General features: G+C 40.8%; 1 protein-coding gene and 21 non-coding genes across 22 annotated transcripts in view; 17 read left to right on the plus strand and 5 right to left on the minus strand.

The window, feature by feature from the left end:
* Positions 1-25,785, plus strand: part of LOC128482812 (uncharacterized) — a 379,467-nt gene that overhangs the window by 219,071 nt on the left and 134,611 nt on the right. The gene's annotated exons all lie outside the window — the stretch shown is intronic.
* TRNAN-GUU (transfer RNA asparagine (anticodon GUU)) lies at positions 1,283-1,356 on the minus strand. Its single transcript has one exon. It is a non-coding gene; the product is annotated as a tRNA-Asn (tRNA).
* On the plus strand, positions 1,688-1,759 carry TRNAT-CGU (transfer RNA threonine (anticodon CGU)). Its single transcript has one exon. It is a non-coding gene; the product is annotated as a tRNA-Thr (tRNA).
* TRNAN-GUU (transfer RNA asparagine (anticodon GUU)) lies at positions 3,949-4,022 on the minus strand. The gene has a single exon. It is a non-coding gene; the product is annotated as a tRNA-Asn (tRNA).
* On the minus strand, positions 6,446-6,519 carry TRNAN-GUU (transfer RNA asparagine (anticodon GUU)). Its single transcript has one exon. It is a non-coding gene; the product is annotated as a tRNA-Asn (tRNA).
* Positions 7,532-7,605, minus strand: TRNAN-GUU (transfer RNA asparagine (anticodon GUU)). The gene has a single exon. It is a non-coding gene; the product is annotated as a tRNA-Asn (tRNA).
* TRNAN-GUU (transfer RNA asparagine (anticodon GUU)) lies at positions 8,780-8,853 on the minus strand. Its single transcript has one exon. It is a non-coding gene; the product is annotated as a tRNA-Asn (tRNA).
* On the plus strand, positions 13,198-13,269 carry TRNAE-UUC (transfer RNA glutamic acid (anticodon UUC)). Its single transcript has one exon. It is a non-coding gene; the product is annotated as a tRNA-Glu (tRNA).
* Positions 15,106-15,177, plus strand: TRNAG-UCC (transfer RNA glycine (anticodon UCC)). Its single transcript has one exon. It is a non-coding gene; the product is annotated as a tRNA-Gly (tRNA).
* Positions 15,342-15,427, plus strand: TRNAY-GUA (transfer RNA tyrosine (anticodon GUA)). The gene is given in 2 exon segments: positions 15,342-15,378; positions 15,392-15,427. It is a non-coding gene; the product is annotated as a tRNA-Tyr (tRNA).
* On the plus strand, positions 15,731-15,802 carry TRNAE-UUC (transfer RNA glutamic acid (anticodon UUC)). The gene has a single exon. It is a non-coding gene; the product is annotated as a tRNA-Glu (tRNA).
* On the plus strand, positions 17,639-17,710 carry TRNAG-UCC (transfer RNA glycine (anticodon UCC)). The gene has a single exon. It is a non-coding gene; the product is annotated as a tRNA-Gly (tRNA).
* Positions 17,875-17,960, plus strand: TRNAY-GUA (transfer RNA tyrosine (anticodon GUA)). Its single transcript is given in 2 exon segments — positions 17,875-17,911; positions 17,925-17,960. It is a non-coding gene; the product is annotated as a tRNA-Tyr (tRNA).
* Positions 18,264-18,335, plus strand: TRNAE-UUC (transfer RNA glutamic acid (anticodon UUC)). The gene has a single exon. It is a non-coding gene; the product is annotated as a tRNA-Glu (tRNA).
* TRNAG-UCC (transfer RNA glycine (anticodon UCC)) lies at positions 20,172-20,243 on the plus strand. Its single transcript has one exon. It is a non-coding gene; the product is annotated as a tRNA-Gly (tRNA).
* On the plus strand, positions 20,408-20,493 carry TRNAY-GUA (transfer RNA tyrosine (anticodon GUA)). Its single transcript is given in 2 exon segments — positions 20,408-20,444; positions 20,458-20,493. It is a non-coding gene; the product is annotated as a tRNA-Tyr (tRNA).
* On the plus strand, positions 20,797-20,868 carry TRNAE-UUC (transfer RNA glutamic acid (anticodon UUC)). Its single transcript has one exon. It is a non-coding gene; the product is annotated as a tRNA-Glu (tRNA).
* On the plus strand, positions 22,705-22,776 carry TRNAG-UCC (transfer RNA glycine (anticodon UCC)). The gene has a single exon. It is a non-coding gene; the product is annotated as a tRNA-Gly (tRNA).
* Positions 22,941-23,026, plus strand: TRNAY-GUA (transfer RNA tyrosine (anticodon GUA)). Its single transcript is given in 2 exon segments — positions 22,941-22,977; positions 22,991-23,026. It is a non-coding gene; the product is annotated as a tRNA-Tyr (tRNA).
* Positions 23,330-23,401, plus strand: TRNAE-UUC (transfer RNA glutamic acid (anticodon UUC)). The gene has a single exon. It is a non-coding gene; the product is annotated as a tRNA-Glu (tRNA).
* On the plus strand, positions 25,238-25,309 carry TRNAG-UCC (transfer RNA glycine (anticodon UCC)). Its single transcript has one exon. It is a non-coding gene; the product is annotated as a tRNA-Gly (tRNA).
* TRNAY-GUA (transfer RNA tyrosine (anticodon GUA)) lies at positions 25,474-25,559 on the plus strand. Its single transcript is given in 2 exon segments — positions 25,474-25,510; positions 25,524-25,559. It is a non-coding gene; the product is annotated as a tRNA-Tyr (tRNA).

Consider the following 25,785-nt stretch of genomic DNA (forward strand, 5'->3'; position numbering starts at 1 on the left):
TCATTTATGATATTGTATGAAAACGGCATTCTCCCCTTGCCAGCCACTATTTTGGTAACGGCTGCCCGAATTATTAACAACATGTAGTATTGTAGACGTGGCCTAAGTTAAAAAACAAAAAATTAATAATAATAATCTAAGCATTCCAAAATAGGCACTATGCCAAGAAGTTTTTCATGTGTTTTTTCATGGAAGGATTGGCATGCTTTGTCTGGAAAATAACTTTCCACAAGTGGAATAAGAAGATTTAGCTTAATGTTGGAAAGCTTTAAGGATTTTGCATTTCTGTCTTTCAATGTAATCATTAGCTCATTTGTGTTGCAAACACAGGAATGAAAGTTTTCAGGAAAACATCCCACTCGTCCCTGGGTGGGCTTGAACCACCAACCTTTCAGTTAACAGCCGAACGCGCTAACCGATTGCGCCACAGAGACAACCACTTGTGACTGTTTTCAGAGAAGCAGTGAGGATTATGACTTTAAACCTTCAGCATTCCAGAGGGCTTAGTGACCATAGCAGAAGAATTGACAGTTGTATCTCAACTGTTTATACATTATTTCATGATGGTGAGAACTTGTACTCCTAAATTGTCTTTACGAATCTTGAAGAAGAGATTTGGAAAAAAAAGTCAGATATTCATGGTTTTTTATCATTTGGGAAGAAAGTGGCAAAAAGTTGGCACTTTCGAAGCTTGAAGAAGAGATTTGGAGAAAAAAAAGTCAGGAATTAATGTGTTTTATCATTTGTGAAGAAAGCGCCATGAAAAGCAGAGTGGCGCAGCGGAAGCGTGCTGGGCCCATAACCCAGAGGTCGATGGATCGAAACCATCCTCTGCTAATTTTGTTTTTATAATGTCACTTTTCTGTTTAAGCACAACTGGCGTTGCATAAGATTAATTGGCACGTAGGGTTAACAACTTGTGTCATTTATGATATTGTATGAAAACGGCATTCTCCCCTTGCCAGCCACTATTTTGGTAACGGCTGCCCGAATTATTAACAACATGTAGTATTGTAGACGTGGCCTAAGTTAAAAAACAAAAAATTAATAATAATAATCTAAGCATTCCAAAATTGGCACTACGCCAAGAAGTTTTTCATGTGTTTTTTCATGGAAGGATTGGCATGCTTTGTCTGGAAAATAACTTTCCACAAGTGGAATAAGAAGATTTAGCTTAATGTTGGAAAGCTTTAAGGATTTTGCATTTCTGTCTTTCAATGTAATCATTAGCTCATTGGTGTTGCAAACACAGGAATGAAAGTTTTCAGGAAAACATCCCACTCGTCCCTGGGTGGGCTTGAACCACCAACCTTTCGGTTAACAGCCGAACGCGCTAACCGATTGCGCCACAGAGACAACCACTTGTGACTGTTTTCAGAGAAGCAGTGAGGATTATGACTTTAAACCTTCAGCATTCCAGAGGGCTTAGTGACCATAGCAGAAGAATTGACAGTTGTATCTCAACTGTTTATACATTATTTCATGATGGTGAGAACTTGTACTCCTAAATTGTCTTTACGAATCTTGAAGAAGAGATTTGGAAAAAAAAGTCAGATATTCATGGTTTTTTATCATTTGGGAAGAAAGTGGCAAAAAGTTGGCACTTTCGAAGCTTGAAGAAGAGATTTGGAGAAAAAAAAGTCAGGAATTAATGTGTTTTATCATTTGTGAAGAAAATACCATGAAAAGCAGAGTGGCGCAGCGGAAGCGTGCTGGGCCCGTAACCCAGAGGTCGATGGATCGAAACCATCCTCTGCTAGATGTCATTTTTACATAGGGTTAATAACTTCTGTCATTGATGATATTGCATGAAAACATGATGGTGAGAACTTGTACTCCTAAATTGTCTTTACGAATCTTGAAGAAGAGATTTGGAAAAAAAAGTCAGATATTCATGGTTTTTTATCATTTGGGAAGAAAGTGGCAAAAAGTTGGCACTTTCGAAGCTTGAAGAAGAGATTTGGAGAAAAAAAGTCAGGAATTAATGTGTTTTATCATTTGTGAAGAAAGCGCCATGAAAAGCAGAGTGGTACAGCGGAAGCGTGCTGGGCCCATAACCCAGAGGTCGATGGATCGAAACCATCCTCTGCTAGATGTCATTTTTACATAGGGTTAATAACTTCTGTCATTGATGATATTGCATGAAAACAGCATTCTCCCCTCGGACAAACAGCTTTACAGAAAGCAGAGTGGCGCAGCAGAAGCGTTCTGGGCCCATAACCCAGAGGTCGATGGATCGAAACCATCCTCTCCTAATTTTGTTTTTATAATGTCACTTTTCTGTTTAAGCACAACTGGCGTTGCATAAGATTAATTGGCACGTAGGGTTAACAACTTGTGTCATTTATGATATTGTATGAAAACGGCATTCTCCCCTTGCCAGCAACTATTTTGGTAACGGCTGCCCGAATTATTAACAACATGTAGTATTGTAGACGTGGCCTAAGTTAAAAAACAAAAAATTAATAATAATAATCTAAGCATTCCAAAATTGGCACTATGCCAAGAAGTTTTTCCTGTGTTTTTTATTGGAAGGATTGGCTTGCTTTGTCTGGAAAATAACTTTCCACAAGTGGAATAAGAAGATTTGGCTTAATGTTGGAAAGCTTTAAGGATTTTGCATTTCTGTCTTTCAATGTAATCACTAGCTCATTGGTGTTGCAAACACAGGAATGAAAGTTTTCAGGAAAACATCCCACTCGTCCCTGGGTGGGCTTGAACCACCAACCTTTCGGTTAACAGCCGAATGCGCTAACCGATTGCGCCACAGAGAGAACCACATGTGACTGTTTTCAGAGAAGCAGTGAGGATTATGACTTTAAACCTTCAGCATTCCAGAGGGCTTAGTGACCATAGCAGAAGAATTGACAGTTGTATCTCAACTGTTTATACATTATTTCATGATGGTGAGAACTTGTACTCCTAAATTGTCTTTACGAATCTTGAAGAAGAGATTTGGAAAAAAAAGTCAGATATTCATGGTTTTTTATCATTTGGGAAGAAAGTGGCAAAAAGTTGGCCCTTTCGAAGCTTGAAGAAGAGATTTGGAGAAAAAAAAGTCAGGAATTAATGTGTTTTATCATTTGTGAAGAAAGCACCATGAAAAGCAGAGTTGCGCAGCGGAAGCGTGCTGGGCCCATAACCCAGAGGTCGATGGATCGAAACCATCCTCTGCTAGATGTCATTTTTACATAGGGTTAATAACTTCTGTCATTGATGATATTGCATGAAAACAGCATTCTCCCCTCGGACAAACAGCTTTACAGAAAGCAGAGTGGCGCAGCGGAAGCGTGCTGGGCCCATAACCCAGAGGTCGATGGATCGAAACCATCCTCTGCTAGATGTCATTTTTACATAGGGTTAATAATTTCTGTCATTGATGATATTGCATTAAAACAGCATTCTCCCCTCGGACAAACCACCATAAGAAAAGCAGAGTGGCGCAGCGGAAGCGTGCTGGGCCCATAACCCAGAGGTCGATGGATCGAAACCATCCTCTGCTAATTTTGTTTTTATAATGTCACTTTTCTGTTTAAGCACAACTGGCGTTGCATAAGATTAATTGGCACGTAGGGTTAACAACTTGTGTCATTTATGATATTGTATGAAAACGGCATTCTCCCCTTGCCAGCCACTATTTTGGTAACGGCTGCCCGAATTATTAACAACATGTAGTATTGTAGACGTGGCCTAAGTTAAAAAACAAAAAATTAATAATAATAATCTAAGCATTCCAAAATTGGCACTATGCCAAGAAGTTTTTCCTGTGTTTTTTCATGGAAGGATTGGCATGCTTTGTCTGGAAAATAACTTTCCACAAGTGGAATAAGAAGATTTGGCTTAATGTTGGAAAGCTTTAAGGATTTTGCATTTCTGTCTTTCAATGTAATCATTAGCTCATTTGTGTTGCAAACACAGGAATGAAAGTTTTCAGGAAAACATCCCGCTCGTCCCTGGGTGGGCTTGAACCACCAACCTTTCGGTTAACAGCCGAACGCGCTAACCGATTGCGCCACAGAGACAACCACTTGTGACTGTCTTCAGAGAAGCAGTGAGGATTATGACTTTAAACCTTCAGCATTCCAGAGGGCTTAGTGACCATAGCAGAAGAATTGACAGTTGTATCTCAACTGTTTATACATTATTTCATGATGGTGAGAACTTGTACTCCTAAATTGTCTTTACGAATCTTGAAGAAGAGATTTGGAAAAAAAAAGTCAGATATTCATGGTTTTTTATCATTTGGGAAGAAAGTGGCAAAAAGTTGGCACTTTTGAAGCTTGAAGAAGAGATTTGGAGAAAAAAAAGTCAGGAATTAATGTGTTTTATCATTTGTGAAGAAAGCACCATGAAAAGCAGAGTGGCGCAGCGGAAGCGTGCTGGGCCCATAACCCAGAGGTCGATGGATCGAAACCATCCTCTGCTAGATGTCATTTTTACATAGGGTTAATAACTTCTGTCATTGATGATATTGCATGAAAACAGCATTCTCCCCTCGGACAAACAGCTTTACAGAAAGCAGAGTGGCGCAGCAGAAGCGTTCTGGGCCCATAACCCAGAGGTCAATGGATCGAAACCATCCTCTGCTAGATGTCATTTTTACATAGGGTTAATAACTTCTGGCATTGATGATATTGCATTAAAACAGCATTCTCCCCTCAGACAAACCACTATAAGAAAAGCAGAGTGGCGCAGCAGAAGCGTGCTGGGCCTGTAACCCAGAGGTCGATGGATCGAAACCATCCTCTCCTAATTTTGTTTTTATAATGTCACTTTTCTGTTTAAGCACAACTGGCGTTGCATAAGATTAATTGGCACGTAGGGTTAACAACTTGTGTCATTTATGATATTGTATGAAAACGGCATTCTCCCCTTGCCAGCAACTATTTTGGTAACGGCTGCCCGAATTATTAACAACATGTAGTATTGTAGACGTGGCCTAAGTTAAAAAACAAAAAATTAATAATAATAATCTAAGCATTCCAAAATTGGCACTATGCCAAGAAGTTTTTCCTGTGTTTTTTATTGGAAGGATTGGCTTGCTTTGTCTGGAAAATAACTTTCCACAAGTGGAATAAGAAGATTTGGCTTAATGTTGGAAAGCTTTAAGGATTTTGCATTTCTGTCTTTCAATGTAATCACTAGCTCATTGGTGTTGCAAACACAGGAATGAAAGTTTTCAGGAAAACATCCCACTCGTCCCTGGGTGGGCTTGAACCACCAACCTTTCGGTTAACAGCCGAATGCGCTAACCGATTGCGCCACAGAGAGAACCACATGTGACTCTTTTCAGAGAAGCAGTGAGGATTATGACTTTAAACCTTCAGCATTCCAGAGGGCTTAGTGACCATAGCAGAAGAATTGACAGTTGTATCTCAACTGTTTATACATTATTTCATGATGGTGAGAACTTGTACTCCTAAATTGTCTTTACGAATCTTGAAGAAGAGATTTGGAAAAAAAAGTGAGATATTCATGGTTTTTTATCATTTGGGAAGAAAGTGGCAAAAAGTTGGCCCTTTCGAAGCTTGAAGAAGAGATTTGGAGAAAAAAAAGTCAGGAATTAATGTGTTTTATCATTTGTGAAGAAAGCACCATGAAAAGCAGAGTTGCGCAGCGGAAGCGTGCTGGGCCCATAACCCAGAGGTCGATGGATCGAAACCATCCTCTGCTAGATGTCATTTTTACATAGGGTTAATAACTTCTGTCATTGATGATATTGCATGAAAACAGCATTCTCCCCTCGGACAAACAGCTTTACAGAAAGCAGAGTGGCGCAGCGGAAGCGTGCTGGGCCCATAACCCAGAGGTCGATGGATCGAAACCATCCTCTGCTAGATGTCATTTTTACATAGGGTTAATAATTTCTGTCATTGATGATATTGCATTAAAACAGCATTCTCCCCTCGGACAAACCACCATAAGAAAAGCAGAGTGGCGCAGCGGAAGCGTGCTGGGCCCATAACCCAGAGGTCGATGGATCGAAACCATCCTCTGCTAATTTTGTTTTTATAATGTCACTTTTCTGTTTAAGCACAACTGGCGTTGCATAAGATTAATTGGCACGTAGGGTTAACAACTTGTGTCATTTATGATATTGTATGAAAACGGCATTCTCCCCTTGCCAGCCACTATTTTGGTAACGGCTGCCCGAATTATTAACAACATGTAGTATTGTAGACGTGGCCTAAGTTAAAAAACAAAAAATTAATAATAATAATCTAAGCATTCCAAAATTGGCACTATGCCAAGAAGTTTTTCCTGTGTTTTTTCATGGAAGGATTGGCATGCTTTGTCTGGAAAATAACTTTCCACAAGTGGAATAAGAAGATTTGGCTTAATGTTGGAAAGCTTTAAGGATTTTGCATTTCTGTCTTTCAATGTAATCATTAGCTCATTTGTGTTGCAAACACAGGAATGAAAGTTTTCAGGAAAACATCCCGCTCGTCCCTGGGTGGGCTTGAACCACCAACCTTTCGGTTAACAGCCGAACGCGCTAACCGATTGCGCCACAGAGACAACCACATGTGACTGTCTTCAGAGAAGCAGTGAGGATTATGACTTTAAACCTTCAGCATTCCAGAGGGCTTAGTGACCATAGCAGAAGAATTGACAGTTGTATCTCAACTGTTTATACATTATTTCATGATGGTGAGAACTTGTACTCCTAAATTGTCTTTACGAATCTTGAAGAAGAGATTTGGAAAAAAAAAGTCAGATATTCATGGTTTTTTATCATTTGGGAAGAAAGTGGCAAAAAGTTGGCACTTTCGAAGCTTGAAGAAGAGATTTGGAGAAAAAAAAGTCAGGAATTAATGTGTTTTATCATTTGTGAAGAAAGCACCATGAAAAGCAGAGTGGCGCAGCGGAAGCGTGCTGGGCCCATAACCCAGAGGTCGATGGATCGAAACCATCCTCTGCTAGATGTCATTTTTACATAGGGTTAATAACTTCTGTCATTGATGATATTGCATTAAAACAGCATTCTCCCCTCGGACAAACCACCATAAGAAAAGCAGAGTGGCGCAGCGGAAGCGTGCTGGGCCCATAACCCAGAGGTCGATGGATCGAAACCATCCTCTGCTAATTTTGTTTTTATAATGTCACTTTTCTGTTTAAGCACAACTGGCGTTGCATAAGATTAATTGGCACGTAGGGTTAACAACTTGTGTCATTTATGATAATGTATGAAAACGGCATTCTCCCCTTGCCAGCCACTATTTTGGTAACGGCTGCCCGAATTATTAACAACATGTAGTATTGTAGACGTGGCCTAAGTTAAAAAACAAAAAATTAATAATAATAATCTAAGCATTCCAAAATTGGCACTATGCCAAGAAGTTTTTCCTGTGTTTTTTCATGGAAGGATTGGCATGCTTTGTCTGGAAAATAACTTTCCACAAGTGGAATAAGAAGATTTGGCTTAATGTTGGAAAGCTTTAAGGATTTTGCATTTTTGTCTTTCAATGTAATCATTAGCTCATTTGTGTTGCAAACACAGGAATGAAAGTTTTCAGGAAAACATCCCACTCGTCCCTGGGTGGGCTCGAACCACCAACCTTTCGGTTAACAGCCGAACGCGCTAACCGATTGCGCCACAGAGACAACCACTTGTGACTGTTTTCAGAGAAGCAGTGAGGATTATGACTTTAAACCTTCAGCATTCCAGAGGGCTTAGTTACCATAGCAGAAGAATTGACAGTTGTATCTCAACTGTTTATACATTATTTCATGATGGTGAGAACTTGTACTCCTAAATTGTCTTTACGAATCTTGAAGAAGAGATTTGGAAAAAAAAGTCAGATATTCATGGTTTTTTATCATTTGGGAAGAAAGTGGCAAAAAGTTGGCACTTTCGAAGCTTGAAGAAGAGATTTGGAGAAAAAAAAGTCAGGAATTAATGTGTTTTATCATTTGTGAAGAAAGCACCATGAAAAGCAGAGTGGTGCAGCGGAAGCGTGCTGGGCCCATAACCCAGAGGTCGATGGATCGAAACCATCCTCTGCTAGATGACATTTTTACATAGGGTTAATAACTTCTGTCATTGATGATATTGCATGAAAACAGCATTCTCCCCTCGGACAAACAGCTTTACAGAAAGCAGAGTGGCGCAGCGGAAGCGTGCTGGGCCCATAACCCAGAGGTCGATGGATCGAAACCATCCTCTGCTAGATGTCATTTTTACATAGGGTTAATAACTTCTGTCATTGATGATATTGCATTAAAACAGCATTCTCCCCTCGGACAAACCACTGTAAGAAAAGCAGAGTGGCGCAGCGGAAGCGTGCTGGGCCCATAACCCAGAGGTCGATGGATCGAAACCATCCTCTGCTAATTTTGTTTTTATAATGTCACTTTTCTGTTTAAGCACAACTGGCGTTGCATAAGATTAATTGGCACGTAGGGTTAACAACTTGTGTCATTTATGATATTGTATGAAAACGGCATTCTCCCCTTGCCAGCCACTATTTTGGTAACGGCTGCCCGAATTATTAACAACATGTAGTATTGTAGACGTGGCCTAAGTTAAAAAACAAAAAATTAATAATAATAATCTAAGCATTCCAAAATAGGCACTATGCCAAGAAGTTTTTCATGTGTTTTTTCATGGAAGGATTGGCATGCTTTGTCTGGAAAATAACTTTCCACAAGTGGAATAAGAAGATTTAGCTTAATGTTGGAAAGCTTTAAGGATTTTGCATTTCTGTCTTTCAATGTAATCATTAGCTCATTGGTGTTGCAAACACAGGAATGAAAGTTTTCAGGAAAACATCCCACTCGTCCCTGGGTGGGCTTGAACCACCAACCTTTCGGTTAACAGCCGAACGCGCTAACCGATTGCGCCACAGAGACAACCACATGTGACTGTTTTCAGAGAAGCAGTGAGGATTATGACTTTAAACCTTCAGCATTCCAGAGGGCTTAGTGACCATAGCAGAAGAATTGACAGTTGTATCTCAACTGTTTATACATTATTTCATGATGGTGAGAACTTGTACTCCTAAATTGTCTTTACGAATCTTGAAGAAGAGATTTGGAAAAAAAAGTCAGATATTCATGGTTTTTTATCATTTGGGAAGAAAGTGGCAAAAAGTTGGCACTTTCGAAGCTTGAAGAAGAGATTTGGAGAAAAAAAAGTCAGGAATTAATGTGTTTTATCATTTGTGAAGAAAGCACCGTGAAAAGCAGAGTGGCGCAGCGGAAGCGTGCTTGGCCCATAATCCAGAGGTCGATAGATCGAAACCATCCTCTGCTAGATGTCATTTTTACATAGGGTTAATAACTTCTGTCATTGATGATATTGCATGAAAACAGCATTCTCCAATCGGACAAACAGCTTTACAGAAAGCAGAGTGGCGCAGCGGAAGCGTGCTGGGCCCATAACCCAGAGGTCGATGGATCGAAACCATCCTCTGCTAGATGTCATTTTTACATAGGGTTAATAACTTCTGTCATTGATGATATTGCATGAAAACAGCATTCTCCCCTCGGACAAACAGCTTTATAGAAAGCAGAGTTGCGCAGCGGAAGCGTGCTGGGCTCCCTAACTCAGAGGTCGATGGATCGAAACCATCCTCTGCTAGATGTCATTTTTACATAGGGTTAATAACTTCTGTCATTGATGATATTGCATTAAAACAGCATTCTCCCCTCGGACAAACCACTATAAGAAAAGCAGAGTGGCACAGCGGAAGCGTGCTGGGCCCATAATCTAGAGGTCGAGGGATCGAAACCATCCTCTGCTAATTTTGTTTTTATAATGTCACTTTTCTGTTTAAGCACAACTGGCGTTGCATAAGAATAATTGGCACGTAGGGTTAACAACTTGTGTCATTTATGATATTGTATGAAAACGGCATTCTCCCCTTGCCAGCCACTATTTTGGTAACGGCTGCCCGAATTATTAACAACATGTAGTATTGTAGACGTGGCCTAAGTTAAAAAATAAAAAATTAATAATAATAATCTAAGCATTCCAAAATTGGCACTATGCCAAGAAGTTTTCCCTGTGTTTTTTCATGGAAGGATTGGCATGCTTTGTCTGGAAAATAACTTTCCACAAGTGGAATAAGAAGATTTAGCTTAATGTTGGAAAGCTTTAAGGATTTTGCATTTCTGTCTTTCAATGTAATCATTAGCTCATTGGTGTTGCAAACACAGGAATGAAAGTTTTCAGGAAAACATCCCACTCGTCCCTGGGTGGGCTTGAACCACCAACCTTTCGGTTAACAGCCGAACACGCTAACCGATTGCGCCACAGAGACAACCACATGTGTCTGTTTTCAGAGAAGCAGTGAGGATTATGACTTTAAACCTTCAGCATTCCAGAGGGCTTAGTGACCATAGCAGAAGAATTGACAGTTGTATCTCAACTGTTTATACATTATTTCATGATGGTGAGAACTTGTACTCCTAAATTGTCTTTACGAATCTTGAAGAAGAGATTTGGAAAAAAAAAGTCAGGAATTAATGTGTTTTATCATTTGTGAAGAAAGCACCATGAAAAGCAGAATGGCGCAGCGGAAGCGTGCTGGGCCCATAACCCAGATGTCGATGGATCGAAACCATCCTCTGCTAGATGTCATTTTTACATAGGGTTAATAACTTCTGTCATTGATGATATTGCATTAAAACAGCATTCTCCCCTCGGACAAACAGCTTTGCAGAAAGCAGAGTGGCGCAGCGGAAGCGTGCTGGGCCCATAACCCAGAGGTCGATGGATCGAAACCATCCTCTGCTAGATGTCATTTTTAGATAGGGTTAATAACTTCTGTCATTTATGATATTGCATTAAAACAGCATTCTCCCCTCGGACAAACCACTATAAGAAAAGCAGAGTGGCGCAGCGGAAGCGTGCTAGGCCCATAACCCAGAGGTCGATGGATCGAAACCATCCTCTGCTAATTTTGTTTTTATAATGTCACTTTTCTGTTTAAGCACAACTGGCGTTGCATAAGATTAATTGGCACGTAGGGTTAACAACTTGTGTCATTTATGATATTGTATGAAAACGGCATTCTCCCCTTGCCAGCCACTATTTTGGTAACGGCTGCCCGAATTATTAACAACATGTAGTATTGTAGACGTGGCCTAAGTTAAAAAACAAAAAATTAATAATAATAATCTAAGCATTCCAAAATTTGCACTATGCCAAGAAGTTTTTCATGTGTTTTTTCATGGAAGGATTGGCATGCTTTGTCTGGAAAATAACTTTCCACAAGTGGAATAAGAAGATTTAGCTTAATGTTGGAAAGCTTTAAGGATTTTGCATTTCTGTCTTTCAATGTAATCATTAGCTCATTGGTGTTGCAAACACAGGAATGAAAGTTTTCAGGAAAACATCCCATTCGTCCCTGGGTGGGCTTGAACCACCAACTTTTCGGTTAACAGCCGAACGCGCTAACCGATTGCGCCACAGAGACAACCACTTGTGACTGTTTTCAGAGAAGCAGTGAGGATTATGACTTTAAACCTTCAGCATTCCAGAGGGCTTAGTGACCATAGCAGAAGAATTGACAGTTGTATCTCAACTGTTTATACATTATTTCATGATGGTGAGAACTTGTACTCCTAAATTGTCTTTACGAATCTTGAAGAAGAGATTTGGAAAAAAAAGTCAGATATTCATGGTTTTTTATCATTTGGGAAGAAAGTGGCAAAAAGTTGGCACTTTCGAAGCTTGAAGAAGAGATTTGGAGAAAAAAAAGTCAGGAATTAATGTGTTTTATCATTTGTGAAGAAAGAACCATGAAAAGCAGAGTGGCGCAGCGGAAGCGTGCTGGGCCCATAACCCAGAGGTCGATGGATTGAAACCATCCTCTGCTAGATGTCGTTTTTACATAGGGTTAATAACTTCTGTCATTGATGATATTGCATGAAAACAGCATTCTCCCTTCGGACAAACAGCTTTACAGGAAGCAGAGTGGCGCAGCGGAAGCGTGCTGTGCCCATAACCCAGTGGTCGATGGATCGAAACCATCCTCTGCTAGATATCATTTTTGCATAGAGTTAATAACTTCTGTCATTGATGATATTGCATTAAAACAGCATTCTCCCCTCGGACAAACCACTATAAGAAAATCAGAGTGGCGCGGCGGAAGCGTGCTGGGACCATAACCCAGAGGTCGATGGATCGAAACCATCCTCTGCTAATTTTGTTTTTATAATGTCACTTTTCTGTTTAAGCACAACTGGCGTTGCATAAGATTAATTGGCACGTAGGGTTAACAACTTGTGTCATTTATGATATTGTATGAAAACGGCATTCTCCCCTTGCCAGCCACTATTTTGGTAACGGCTGCCCGAATTATTAACAACATGTAGTATTGTAGACGTGGCCTAAGTTAAAAAACAAAAAATTAATAATAATAATCTAAGCATTCCAAAATTGGCACTATGCCAAGAAGTTTTTCCTGTGTTTTTCCATGGAAGGATTGGCATGCTTTGTCTGGAAAATAACTTTCCACAAGAGGAATAAGAAGGTTTAGCTTAATGTTGGAAAGCTTTAAGGATTTTGCATTTCTGTCTTTCAATGTAATCATTAGCTCATTGGTGTTGCAAACCTAGGAATGAAAGTTTTCAGGAAAACATCCCGCTCGTCCCTGGGCGGGCTTGAACCACCAACCTTTCGGTTAACAGCCGAACGCGCTAACCGATTGCGCCACAGAGACAACCACTTGCGACTCTTTTCAGAGAAGCAGTGAGGATTATGACTTTAAACCTTCAGCATTCCAGAGGGCTTAGTGACCATAGCAGAAGAATTGACAGTTGTATCTCAACTGTTTATACATTATATCATGATGGTGAGAACTTGTACTCCTAAATTGTCTTTACGAATCTTGAAGAAGAGATTTGGAAAAAAAAGTCAGATATTCATGGTTTTTTATCATTTGCGAAGAAAGTGGCAAAAAGTTGGCACTTTCGAAGCTTGAAGAAGAGATTTGGAGAAAAAAAAGTCAGGAATTAATGTGTTTTATCATTTGTGAAGAAAGCACCATGAAAAGCAGAGTGGCGCAGCGGAAGCGTGCTGGGCCCATAACCCAGAGGTCGATGGATCGAAACCATCCTCTGCTAGTTGTCATTTTTACATAGGATTAATAACTTCTGTCATTGATGATATTGCATGAAAACAGCATTCTCCCCTCGGACAAACACATACACAATCCCATGTGGTGTGCGCAGGGGTGTAGACATGTATCCCATATGGTCTAGCGGTTAGGATTCCTGGTTTTCACCCAGGCGGCCCGGGTTCGACTCCCGGTATGGGAAGCTAGTTTTTATTGGAACCCCATGTTGCTATCCATTTGCTAGTTGGTCAAATCAAATAGCATTAATCATATTCCCCAACATCTAAAGCGCTCACCTTACCTGAATATCCACCTCAAAATACTGGGCCAGATTCCTTACCTCTTTGGGCTGGTCAAGGAACATCAGAAAGGGGAGAAATAGATAAGAGAGATTATATAAAATGCAACAGGAGGAAAGATAATGAAAATGGAGAGATTAAAGAAAAGGAGGATAGATTAAAGAAAATGGGAGAGGAAGTGACAAAAGGTAGCGGTAAAGAAAAAGTGGACAAACAGGGAGAGGTAAAGAGAAAGGGTTGGGAGATAAAGAGAACAAAGATAGATGAAGAGGAAAAGGGAGACATAATGCCAATGTCTGTCTAGGGAGATGGTCGACTATGTGCTTGATTTTATACACCTGTTAGCAATGGATGTGGCTGAAATACCTAAACTCAATAATTAGGAGGGGTGTCCACATCCTTTCATAAAGTGTATATGTTTTATATGTAATATGTATAATTTATCCCTTCAGAAAATTCTATTTATGTAAAAGAAACTGTCACTGCGGGAAAAGTGAATAACACAGGACAAACTTATGATAAAACCTGATCATACTGCTCTTGTTCTCAGGGCAGCCCCATCACCATGAGATGGGCATAAAGGGATCAAGTATTATATCTTCTATATCTGATGATTGCTGGAGGCAGGGTGGAATTCCTGAAACTGCCAGTGCTGCTTAGTTATCCCCAGTCTGGCCACCGACAACTTACAGGTAACTATCCGTACGAATCACAAAACAGCTGTAATTATAACAACATTACATTATATGTATAGATTTGATAGCACCACAATATACTGACCAGGTATTTCATTTTATAGTTAGAGTGAGTTCTGCATCAGGTTCAAACATATCATGGAAAAATCATCTCAACATCCAAATTGCAAACAAGAAAAACAAAGGAATACACTAAAGCAACAAAGCAAAAAGTATGTGAAGCACCAGTCATTTACCTGAAAGAAAGACATCAGTAGATTGACCACCATTTTCTTGACTAGGCCAAGACCTAGGGCAACAGCACCACCTTCTGGTACAAAACTGAGGAGCAGATTGCCCTCTTTGGTGATGAAGTCATCGGTTCTGTATGTTAAATGGGAATAATGAAAAGAAGTGTTTCTACCCAGTTTCGAACCGGGGACCTTTCTCACGTGAGGCAAACGCTCTAACCGCTACGCTAAAAAAGCTTAAGTGTAGAAAGAAGCCAGGCCAGAGCACAGGATCTGACCAAGGCAGAAGATGACAATTTTTAACATTTCCTGAAATTCGGCCAGATTTCTAAATGTTCTGATGAAACATTCCATATTCCACATAAAAATAAATTCTGCTAAAGGCTGCAAAATGACACAATAACATCTACATATGCAGAACTCCTAAAACCACCCATGTAGCAGATCTATCGGGCTCTGTGAAAACTGGTTCCACACTTCTTTTACCTTCGTTGTATATCAGACTGGATCTAACTCACATTATCTTAAAACTCAAGGGTCTCAAAACCCAGCCTTTCCCAGGACATCATCAGCAGGGTTCATTTTTATGAAATTAAAGAAAACGTTACGCAACCTCCATAGAGAGTGAGCATCCTCTGAGTGCTGCTGAGTCTGAGCGCCGGGATATGACATCATTTCCCACAAACAAAAAATGGCTTTGGAAAAAAACGGGAGGAAAATGGTTTTTTTTCTCATGTTTTTTGGGGGGTTTTTTTTCGTTTTTTTTTTTCCGCAGACCTTCCCATCTCTGGTTTAAAGCCTATCTCTCTGTCCAGCGTTGGTGGTATAGTGGTGAGCATAGCTGCCTTCCAAGCAGTTGACCCGGGTTCGATTCCCGGCCAACGCAGCGTTTATTTATTTTTTTACACATCCGAGTCTATTCAGTAAGTTTCAAGCCGTTTGCAATGTTAACCCTTCAACTTGCTGTAGCTTGTAACACAATGCATACCATGTTGGTGAGGGAGGGGCTGCTCCAGGTACAGTCAGCATGGACAGCGTACCAAATCATGACCTTCGATAGCTCAGCTGGTAGAGCGGAGGACTGTAGAAAACAATCAGACATCCTTAGGTCGCTGGTTCGATTCCGGCTCTAAGGAATGCTCTTTATTTTTGTGAGACGGGAAAAAAAATGGTAGGTTGATCCTACAGAGTGAAGAGTGGACTTTAGGTGCGAATTCCGTGGTCAGCAAAAGGACCACTTTATCTGGGAAGATCCAAAGAAACTATAACTCTGACGCATCTCACAAAGATCATTGGAACAGGAAGTCATCAACTGCAGCCGCGGACTGACAGGCATTACAACTGTATTTTAAAATAAAAAGGTTCACCTCCTATAGGATCTGTGGATGCTCCGTCACATACACAATCCCATGTGGTGTGCGCAGGGGTGTAGACATGTATCCCATATGGTCTAGCGGTTAGGATTCCTGGTTTTCACCCAGGCGGCCCGGGTTCGACTCCCGGTATGGGAAGCTAGTTTTTATTGGAACCCCATGTTGCTATCCATTTGCTAGTTGGTCAAATCAAATAGCATTAATCATATTCCCCAACATCTAAAGCGCTCACCTTACCTGAATATCCACCTCAAAATACTGGGCCAGATTCCTTACCTCTTTGGGCTGGTCAAGGAACATCAGAAAGGGGAGAAATAGATAAGAGAGATTATATAAAATGCAACAGGAGGAAAGATAATGAAAATGGAGAGATTAAAGAAAAGGAGGATAGATTAAAGAAAATGGGAGAGGAAGTGACAAAAGGTAGCGGTAAAGAAAAAGTGGACAAACAGGGAGAGGTAAAGAGAAAGGGTTGGGAGATAAAGAGAACAAAGATAGATGAAGAGGAAAAGGGAGACATAATGCCAATGTCTGTCTAGGGAGATGGTCGACTATGTGCTTGATTTTATACACCTGTTAGCAATGGATGTGGCTGAAATACCTAAACTCAATAATTAGGAGGGGTGTCCACATCCTTTCATAAAGTGTATATGTTTTATATGTAATATGTATAATTTATCCCTTCAGAAAATTCTATTTATGTAAAAGAAACTGTCGCTGCGGGAAAAGTGAATAACACAGGACAAACTTATGATAAAACCTGATCATACTGCTCTTGTTCTCAGGGCAGCCCCATCACCATGAGATGGGCATAAAGGGATCAAGTATTATATCTTCTATATCTGATGATTGCTGGAGGCAGGGTGGAATTCCTGAAACTGCCAGTGCTGCTTAGTTATCCCCAGTCTGGCCACCGACAACTTACAGGTAACTATCCGTACGAATCACAAAACAGCTGTAATTATAACAACATTACATTATATGTATAGATTTGATAGCACCACAATATACTGACCAGGTATTTCATTTTATAGTTAGAGTGAGTTCTGCATCAGGTTCAAACATATCATGGAAAAATCATCTCAACATCCAAATTGCAAACAAGAAAAACAAAGGAATACACTAAAGCAACAAAGCAAAAAGTATGTGAAGCACCAGTCATTTACCTGAAAGAAAGACATCAGTAGATTGACCACCATTTTCTTGACTAGGCCAAGACCTAGGGCAACAGCACCACCTTCTGGTACAAAACTGAGGAGCAGATTGCCCTCTTTGGTGATGAAGTCATCGGTTCTGTATGTTAAATGGGAATAATGAAAAGAAGTGTTTCTACCCAGTTTCGAACCGGGGACCTTTCTCACGTGAGGCAAACGCTCTAACCGCTACGCTAAAGAAGCTTAAGTGTAGAAAGAAGCCAGGCCAGAGCACAGGATCTGACCAAGGCAGAAGATGACAATTTTTAACATTTCCTGAAATTCGGCCAGATTTCTAAATGTTCTGATGAAACATTCCATATTCCACATAAAAATAAATTCTGCTAAAGGCTGCAAAATGACACAATAACATCTACATATGCAGAACTCCTAAAACCACCCATGTAGCAGATCTATCGGGCTCTGTGAAAACTGGTTCCACACTTCTTTTACCTTCGTTGTATATCAGACTGGATCTAACTCACATTATCTTAAAACTCAAGGGTCTCAAAACCCAGCCTTTCCCAGGACATCATCAGCAGGGTTCATTTTTATGAAATTAAAGAAAACGTTACGCAACCTCCATAGAGAGTGAGCATCCTCTGAGTGCTGCTGAGTCTGAGCGCCGGGATATGACATCATTTCCCACAAACAAAAAATGGCTTTGGAAAAAAACGGGAGGAAAATGGTTTTTTTTCTCATGTTTTTTGGGGGGTTTTTTTTCGTTTTTTTTTTTCCGCAGACCTTCCCATCTCTGGTTTAAAGCCTATCTCTCTGTCCAGCGTTGGTGGTATAGTGGTGAGCATAGCTGCCTTCCAAGCAGTTGACCCGGGTTCGATTCCCGGCCAACGCAGCGTTTATTTATTTTTTTACACATCCGAGTCTATTCAGTAAGTTTCAAGCCGTTTGCAATGTTAACCCTTCAACTTGCTGTAGCTTGTAACACAATGCATACCATGTTGGTGAGGGAGGGGCTGCTCCAGGTACAGTCAGCATGGACAGCGTACCAAATCATGACCTTCGATAGCTCAGCTGGTAGAGCGGAGGACTGTAGAAAACAATCAGACATCCTTAGGTCGCTGGTTCGATTCCGGCTCGAAGGAATGCTCTTTATTTTTGTGAGACGGGAAAAAAAATGGTAGGTTGATCCTACAGAGTGAAGAGTGGACTTTAGGTGCGAATTCCGTGGTCAGCAAAAGGACCACTTTATCTGGGAAGATCCAAAGAAACTATAACTCTGACGCATCTCACAAAGATCATTGGAACAGGAAGTCATCAACTGCAGCCGCGGACTGACAGGCATTACAACTGTATTTTAAAATAAAAAGGTTCACCTCCTATAGGATCTGTGGATGCTCCGTCACATACACAATCCCATGTGGTGTGCGCAGGGGTGTAGACATGTATCCCATATGGTCTAGCGGTTAGGATTCCTGGTTTTCACCCAGGCGGCCCGGGTTCGACTCCCGGTATGGGAAGCTAGTTTTTATTGGAACCCCATGTTGCTATCCATTTGCTAGTTGGTCAAATCAAATAGCATTAATCATATTCCCCAACATCTAAAGCGCTCACCTTACCTGAATATCCACCTCAAAATACTGGGCCAGATTCCTTACCTCTTTGGGCTGGTCAAGGAACATCAGAAAGGGGAGAAATAGATAAGAGAGATTATATAAAATGCAACAGGAGGAAAGATAATGAAAATGGAGAGATTAAAGAAAAGGAGGATAGATTAAAGAAAATGGGAGAGGAAGTGACAAAAGGTAGCGGTAAAGAAAAAGTGGACAAACAGGGAGAGGTAAAGAGAAAGGGTTGGGAGATAAAGAGAACAAAGATAGATGAAGAGGAAAAGGGAGACATAATGCCAATGTCTGTCTAGGGAGATGGTCGACTATGTGCTTGATTTTATACACCTGTTAGCAATGGATGTGGCTGAAATACCTAAACTCAATAATTAGGAGGGGTGTCCACATCCTTTCATAAAGTGTATATGTTTTATATGTAATATGTATAATTTATCCCTTCAGAAAATTCTATTTATGTAAAAGAAACTGTCGCTGCGGGAAAAGTGAATAACACAGGACAAACTTATGATAAAACCTGATCATACTGCTCTTGTTCTCAGGGCAGCCCCATCACCATGAGATGGGCATAAAGGGATCAAGTATTATATCTTCTATATCTGATGATTGCTGGAGGCAGGGTGGAATTCCTGAAACTGCCAGTGCTGCTTAGTTATCCCCAGTCTGGCCACCGACAACTTACAGGTAACTATCCGTACGAATCACAAAACAGCTGTAATTATAACAACATTACATTATATGTATAGATTTGATAGCACCACAATATACTGACCAGGTATTTCATTTTATAGTTAGAGTGAGTTCTGCATCAGGTTCAAACATATCATGGAAAAATCATCTCAACATCCAAATTGCAAACAAGAAAAACAAAGGAATACACTAAAGCAACAAAGCAAAAAGTATGTGAAGCACCAGTCATTTACCTGAAAGAAAGACATCAGTAGATTGACCACCATTTTCTTGACTAGGCCAAGACCTAGGGCAACAGCACCACCTTCTGGTACAAAACTGAGGAGCAGATTGCCCTCTTTGGTGATGAAGTCATCGGTTCTGTATGTTAAATGGGAATAATGAAAAGAAGCGTTTCTACCCAGTTTCGAACCGGGGACCTTTCTCACGTGAGGCAAACGCTCTAACCGCTACGCTAAAGAAGCTTAAGTGTAGAAAGAAGCCAGGCCAGAGCACAGGATCTGACCAAGGCAGAAGATGACAATTTTTAACATTTCCTGAAATTCGGCCAGATTTCTAAATGTTCTGATGAAACATTCCATATTCCACATAAAAATAAATTCTGCTAAAGGCTGCAAAATGACACAATAACATCTACATATGCAGAACTCCTAAAACCACCCATGTAGCAGATCTATCGGGCTCTGTGAAAACTGGTTCCACACTTCTTTTACCTTCGTTGTATATCAGACTGGATCTAACTCACATTATCTTAAAACTCAAGGGTCTCAAAACCCAGCCTTTCCCAGGACATCATCAGCAGGGTTCATTTTTATGAAATTAAAGAAAACGTTACGCAACCTCCATAGAGAGTGAGCATCCTCTGAGTGCTGCTGAGTCTGAGCGCCGGGATATGACATCATTTCCCACAAACAAAAAATGGCTTTGGAAAAAAACGGGAGGAAAATGTTTTTTTTTCTCATGTTTTTTGGGGGGTTTTTTTTCGTTTTTTTTTTTCCGCAGACCTTCCCATCTCTGGTTTAAAGCCTATCTCTCTGTCCAGCGTTGGTGGTATAGTGGTGAGCATAGCTGCCTTCCAAGCAGTTGACCCGGGTTCGATTCCCGGCCAACGCAGCGTTTATTTATTTTTTTACACATCCGAGTCTATTCAGTAAGTTTCAAGCCGTTTGCAATGTTAACCCTTCAACTTGCTGTAGCTTGTAACACAATGCATACCATGTTGGTGAGGGAGGGGCTGCTCCAGGTACAGTCAGCATGGACAGCGTACCAAATCATGACCTTCGATAGCTCAGCTGGTAGAGCGGAGGACTGTAGAAAACAATCAGACATCCTTAGGTCGCTGGTTCGATTCCGGCTCGAAGGAATGCTCTTTATTTTTGTGAGACGGGAAAAAAAATGGTAGGTTGATCCTACAGAGTGAAGAGTGGACTTTAGGTGCGAATTCCGTGGTCAGCAAAAGGACCACTTTATCTGGGAAGATCCAAAGAAACTATAACTCTGACGCATCTCACAAAGATCATTGGAACAGGAACTCATCAACTGCAGCCGCGGACTGACAGGCATTACAACTGTATTTTAAAATAAAAAGGTTCACCTCCTATAGGATCTGTGGATGCTCCGTCACATACACAATCCCATGTGGTGTGCGCAGGGGTGTAGACATGTATCCCATATGGTCTAGCGGTTAGGATTCCTGGTTTTCACCCAGGCGGCCCGGGTTCGACTCCCGGTATGGGAAGCTAGTTTTTATTGGAACCCCATGTTGCTATCCATTTGCTAGTTGGTCAAATCAAATAGCATTAATCATATTCCCCAACATCTAAAGCGCTCACCTTACCTGAATATCCACCTCAAAATACTGGGCCAGATTCCTTACCTCTTTGGGCTGGTCAAGGAACATCAGAAAGGGGAGAAATAGATAAGAGAGATTATATAAAATGCAACAGGAGGAAAGATAATGAAAATGGAGAGATTAAAGAAAAGGAGGATAGATTAAAGAAAATGGGAGAGGAAGTGACAAAAGGTAGCGGTAAAGAAAAAGTGGACAAACAGGGAGAGGTAAAGAGAAAGGGTTGGGAGATAAAGAGAACAAAGATAGATGAAGAGGAAAAGGGAGACATAATGCCAATGTCTGTCTAGGGAGATGGTCGACTATGTGCTTGATTTTATACACCTGTTAGCAATGGATGTGGCTGAAATACCTAAACTCAATAATTAGGAGGGGTGTCCACATCCTTTCATAAAGTGTATATGTTTTATATGTAATATGTATAATTTATCCCTTCAGAAAATTCTATTTATGTAAAAGAAACTGTCACTGCGGGAAAAGTGAATAACACAGGACAAACTTATGATAAAACCTGATCATACTGCTCTTGTTCTCAGGGCAGCCCCATCACCATGAGATGGGCATAAAGGGATCAAGTATTATATCTTCTATATCTGATGATTGCTGGAGGCAGGGTGGAATTCCTGAAACTGCCAGTGCTGCTTAGTTATCCCCAGTCTGGCCACCGACAACTTACAGGTAACTATCCGTACGAATCACAAAACAGCTGTAATTATAACAACATTACATTATATGTATAGATTTGATAGCACCACAATATACTGACCAGGTATTTCATTTTATAGTTAGAGTGAGTTCTGCATCAGGTTCAAACATATCATGGAAAAATCATCTCAACATCCAAATTGCAAACAAGAAAAACAAAGGAATACACCAAAGCAACAAAGCAAAAAGTATGTGAAGCACCAGTCATTTACCTGAAAGAAAGACATCAGTAGATTGACCACCATTTTCTTGACTAGGCCAAGACCTAGGGCAACAGCACCACCTTCTGGTACAAAACTGAGGAGCAGATTGCCCTCTTTGGTGATGAAGTCATCGGTTCTGTATGTTAAATGGGAATAATGAAAAGAAGCGTTTCTACCCAGTTTCGAACCGGGGACCTTTCTCACGCGAGGCAAACGCTCTAACCGCTACGCTAAAGAAGCTTAAGTGTAGAGAGAAGCCAGGCCAGAGCACAGGATCGGACCAAGGCAGAAGATGACAATTTTTAACATTTCCTGAAATTCGGCCAGATTTCTAAATGTTCTGATGAAACATTCCATATTCCACATAAAAATAAATTCTGCTAAAGGCTGCAAAATGACACAATAACATCTACATATGCAGAACTCCTAAAACCACCCATGTAGCAGATCTATCGGGCTCTGTGAAAACTGGTTCCACACTTCTTTTACCTTCGTTGTATATCAGACTGGATCTAACTCACATTATCTTAAAACTCAAGGGTCTCAAAACCCAGCCTTTCCCAGGACATCATCAGCAGGGTTCATTTTTATGAAATTAAAGAAAACGTTACGCAACCTCCATAGAGAGTGAGCATCCTCTGAGTGCTGCTGAGTCTGAGCGCCGGGATATGACATCATTTCCCACAAACAAAAAATGGCTTTGGAAAAAAACGGGAGGAAAATGTTTTTTTTTCTCATGTTTTTTGGGGGGGTTTTTTTCGTTTTTTTTTTTCCGCAGACCTTCCCATCTCTGGTTTAAAGCCTATCTCTCTGTCCAGCGTTGGTGGTATAGTGGTGAGCATAGCTGCCTTCCAAGCAGTTGACCCGGGTTCGATTCCCGGCCAACGCAGCGTTTATTTTTTTTTTTACACATCCGAGTCTATTCAGTAAGTTTCAAGCCGTTTGCAATGTTAACCCTTCAACTTGCTGTAGCTTGTAACACAATGCATACCATGTTGGTGAGGGAGGGGCTGCTCCAGGTACAGTCAGCATGGACAGCGCACCAAATCATGACCTTCGATAGCTCAGCTGGTAGGGCGGAGGACTGTAGAAAACAATCAGACATCCTTAGGTCGCTGGTTCGATTCCGGCTCGAAGGAATGCTCTTTATTTTTGTGAGACGGGAAAAAAAATGGTAGGTTGATCCTACAGAGTGAAGAGTGGACTTTAGGTGCGAATTCCGTGGTCAGCAAAAGGACCACTTTATCTGGGAAGATCCAAAGAAACTATAACTCTGACGCATCTCACAAAGATCATTGGAACAGGAACTCATCAACTGCAGCCGCGGACTGACAGGCATTACAACTGTATTTTAAAATAAAAAGGTTCACCTCCTATAGGATCTGTGGATGCTCCGTCACATACACAATCCCATGTGGTGTGCGCAGGGGTGTAGACATGTATCCCATATGGTCTAGCGGTTAGGATTCCTGGTTTTCACCCAGGCGGCCTGGGTTCGACTCCCGGTATGGGAAGCTAGTTTTTATTGGAACCCCATGTTGCTATCCATTTGCTAGTTGGTCAAATCAAATAGCATTAATCATATTCCCCAACATCTAAAGCGCTCACCTTACCTGAATATCCACCTCAAAATACTGGGCCAGATTCCTTACCTCTTTGGGCTGGTCAAGGAACATCAGAAAGGGGAGAAATAGATAAGAGAGATTATATAAAATGCAACAGGAGGAAAGATAATGAAAATGGAGAGATTAAAGAAAAGGAGGATAGATTAAAGAAAATGGGAGAGGAAGTGACAAAAGGTAGCGGTAAAGAAAAAGTGGACAAACAGGGAGAGGTAAAGAGAAAGGGTTGGGAGATAAAGAGAACAAAGATAGATGAAGAGGAAAAGGGAGACATAATGCCAATGTCTGTCTAGGGAGATGGTCGACTATGTGCTTGATTTTATACACCTGTTAGCAATGGATGTGGCTGAAATACCTAAACTCAATAATTAGGAGGGGTGTCCACATCCTTTCATAAAGTGTATATGTTTTATATGTAATATGTATAATTTATCCCTTCAGAAAATTCTATTTATGTAAAAGAAACTGTCACTGCGGGAAAAGTGAATAACACAGGACAAACTTATGATAAAACCTGATCATACTGCTCTTGTTCTCAGGGCAGCCCCATCACCATGAGATGGGCATAAAGGGATCAAGTATTATATCTTCTATATCTGATGATTGCTGGAGGCAGGGTGGAATTCCTGAAACTGCCAGTGCTGCTTAGTTATCCCCAGTCTGGCCACCGACAACTTACAGGTAACTATCCGTACGAATCACAAAACAGCTGTAATTATAACAACATTACATTATATGTATAGATTTGATAGCACCACAATATACTGACCAGGTATTTCATTTTATAGTTAGAGTGAGTTCTGCATCAGGTTCAAACATATCATGGAAAAATCATCTCAACATCCAAATTGCAAACAAGAAAAACAAAGGAATACACTAAAGCAACAAAGCAAAAAGTATGTGAAGCACCAGTCATTTACCTGAAAGAAAGACATCAGTAGATTGACCACCATTTTCTTGACTAGGCCAAGACCTAGGGCAACAGCACCACCTTCTGGTACAAAACTGAGGAGCAGATTGCCCTCTTTGGTGATGAAGTCATCGGTTCTGTATGTTAAATGGGAATAATGAAAAGAAGCGTTTCTACCCAGTTTCGAACCGGGGACCTTTCTCACGTGAGGCAAACGCTCTAACCGCTACGCTAAAGAAGCTTAAGTGTAGAAAGAAGCCAGGCCAGAGCACAGGATCTGACCAAGGCAGAAGATGACAATTTTTAACATTTCCTGAAATTCGGCCAGATTTCTAAATGTTCTGATGAAACATTCCATATTCCACATAAAAATAAATTCTGCTAAAGGCTGCAAAATGACACAATAACATCTACATATGCAGAACTCCTAAAACCACCCATGTAGCAGATCTATCGGGCTCTGTGAAAACTGGTTCCACACTTCTTTTACCTTCGTTGTATATCAGACTGGATCTAACTCACATTATCTTAAAACTCAAGGGTCTCAAAACCCAGCCTTTCCCAGGACATCATCAGCAGGGTTCATTTTTATGAAATTAAAGAAAACGTTACGCAACCTCCATAGAGAGTGAGCATCCTCTGAGTGCTGCTGAGTCTGAGCGCCGGGATATGACATCATTTCCCACAAACAAAAAATGGCTTTGGAAAAAAACGGGAGGAAAATGGTTTTTTTTCTCATGTTTTTTGGGGGGTTTTTTTTCGTTTTTTTTTTTCCGCAGACCTTCCCATCTCTGGTTTAAAGCCTATCTCTCTGTCCAGCGTTGGTGGTATAGTGGTGAGCATAGCTGCCTTCCAAGCAGTTGACCCGGGTTCGATTCCCGGCCAACGCAGCGTTTATTTATTTTTTTACACATCCGAGTCTATTCAGTAAGTTTCAAGCCGTTTGCAATGTTAACCCTTCAACTTGCTGTAGCTTGTAACACAATGCATACCATGTTGGTGAGGGAGGGGCTGCTCCAGGTACAGTCAGCATGGACAGCGCACCAAATCACGACCTTCGATAGCTCAGCTGGTAGGGCGGAGGACTGTAGAAAACAATCAGACATCCTTAGGTCGCTGGTTCGATTCCGGCTCGAAGGAATGCTCTTTATTTTTGTGAGACGGGAAAAAAAATGGTAGGTTGATCCTACAGAGTGAAGAGTGGACTTTAGGTGCGAATTCCGTGGTCAGCAAAAGGACCACTTTATCTGGGAAGATCCAAAGAAACTATAACTCTGACGCATCTCACAAAGATCATTGGAACAGGAACTCATCAACTGCAGCCGCGGACTGACAGGCATTACAACTGTATTTTAAAATAAAAAGG

The sequence above is a fragment of the Spea bombifrons genome, chromosome 3 (assembly GCF_027358695.1).
Source record: "Spea bombifrons isolate aSpeBom1 chromosome 3, aSpeBom1.2.pri, whole genome shotgun sequence".
Taxonomy (NCBI): domain Eukaryota; kingdom Metazoa; phylum Chordata; class Amphibia; order Anura; family Pelobatidae; genus Spea; species Spea bombifrons.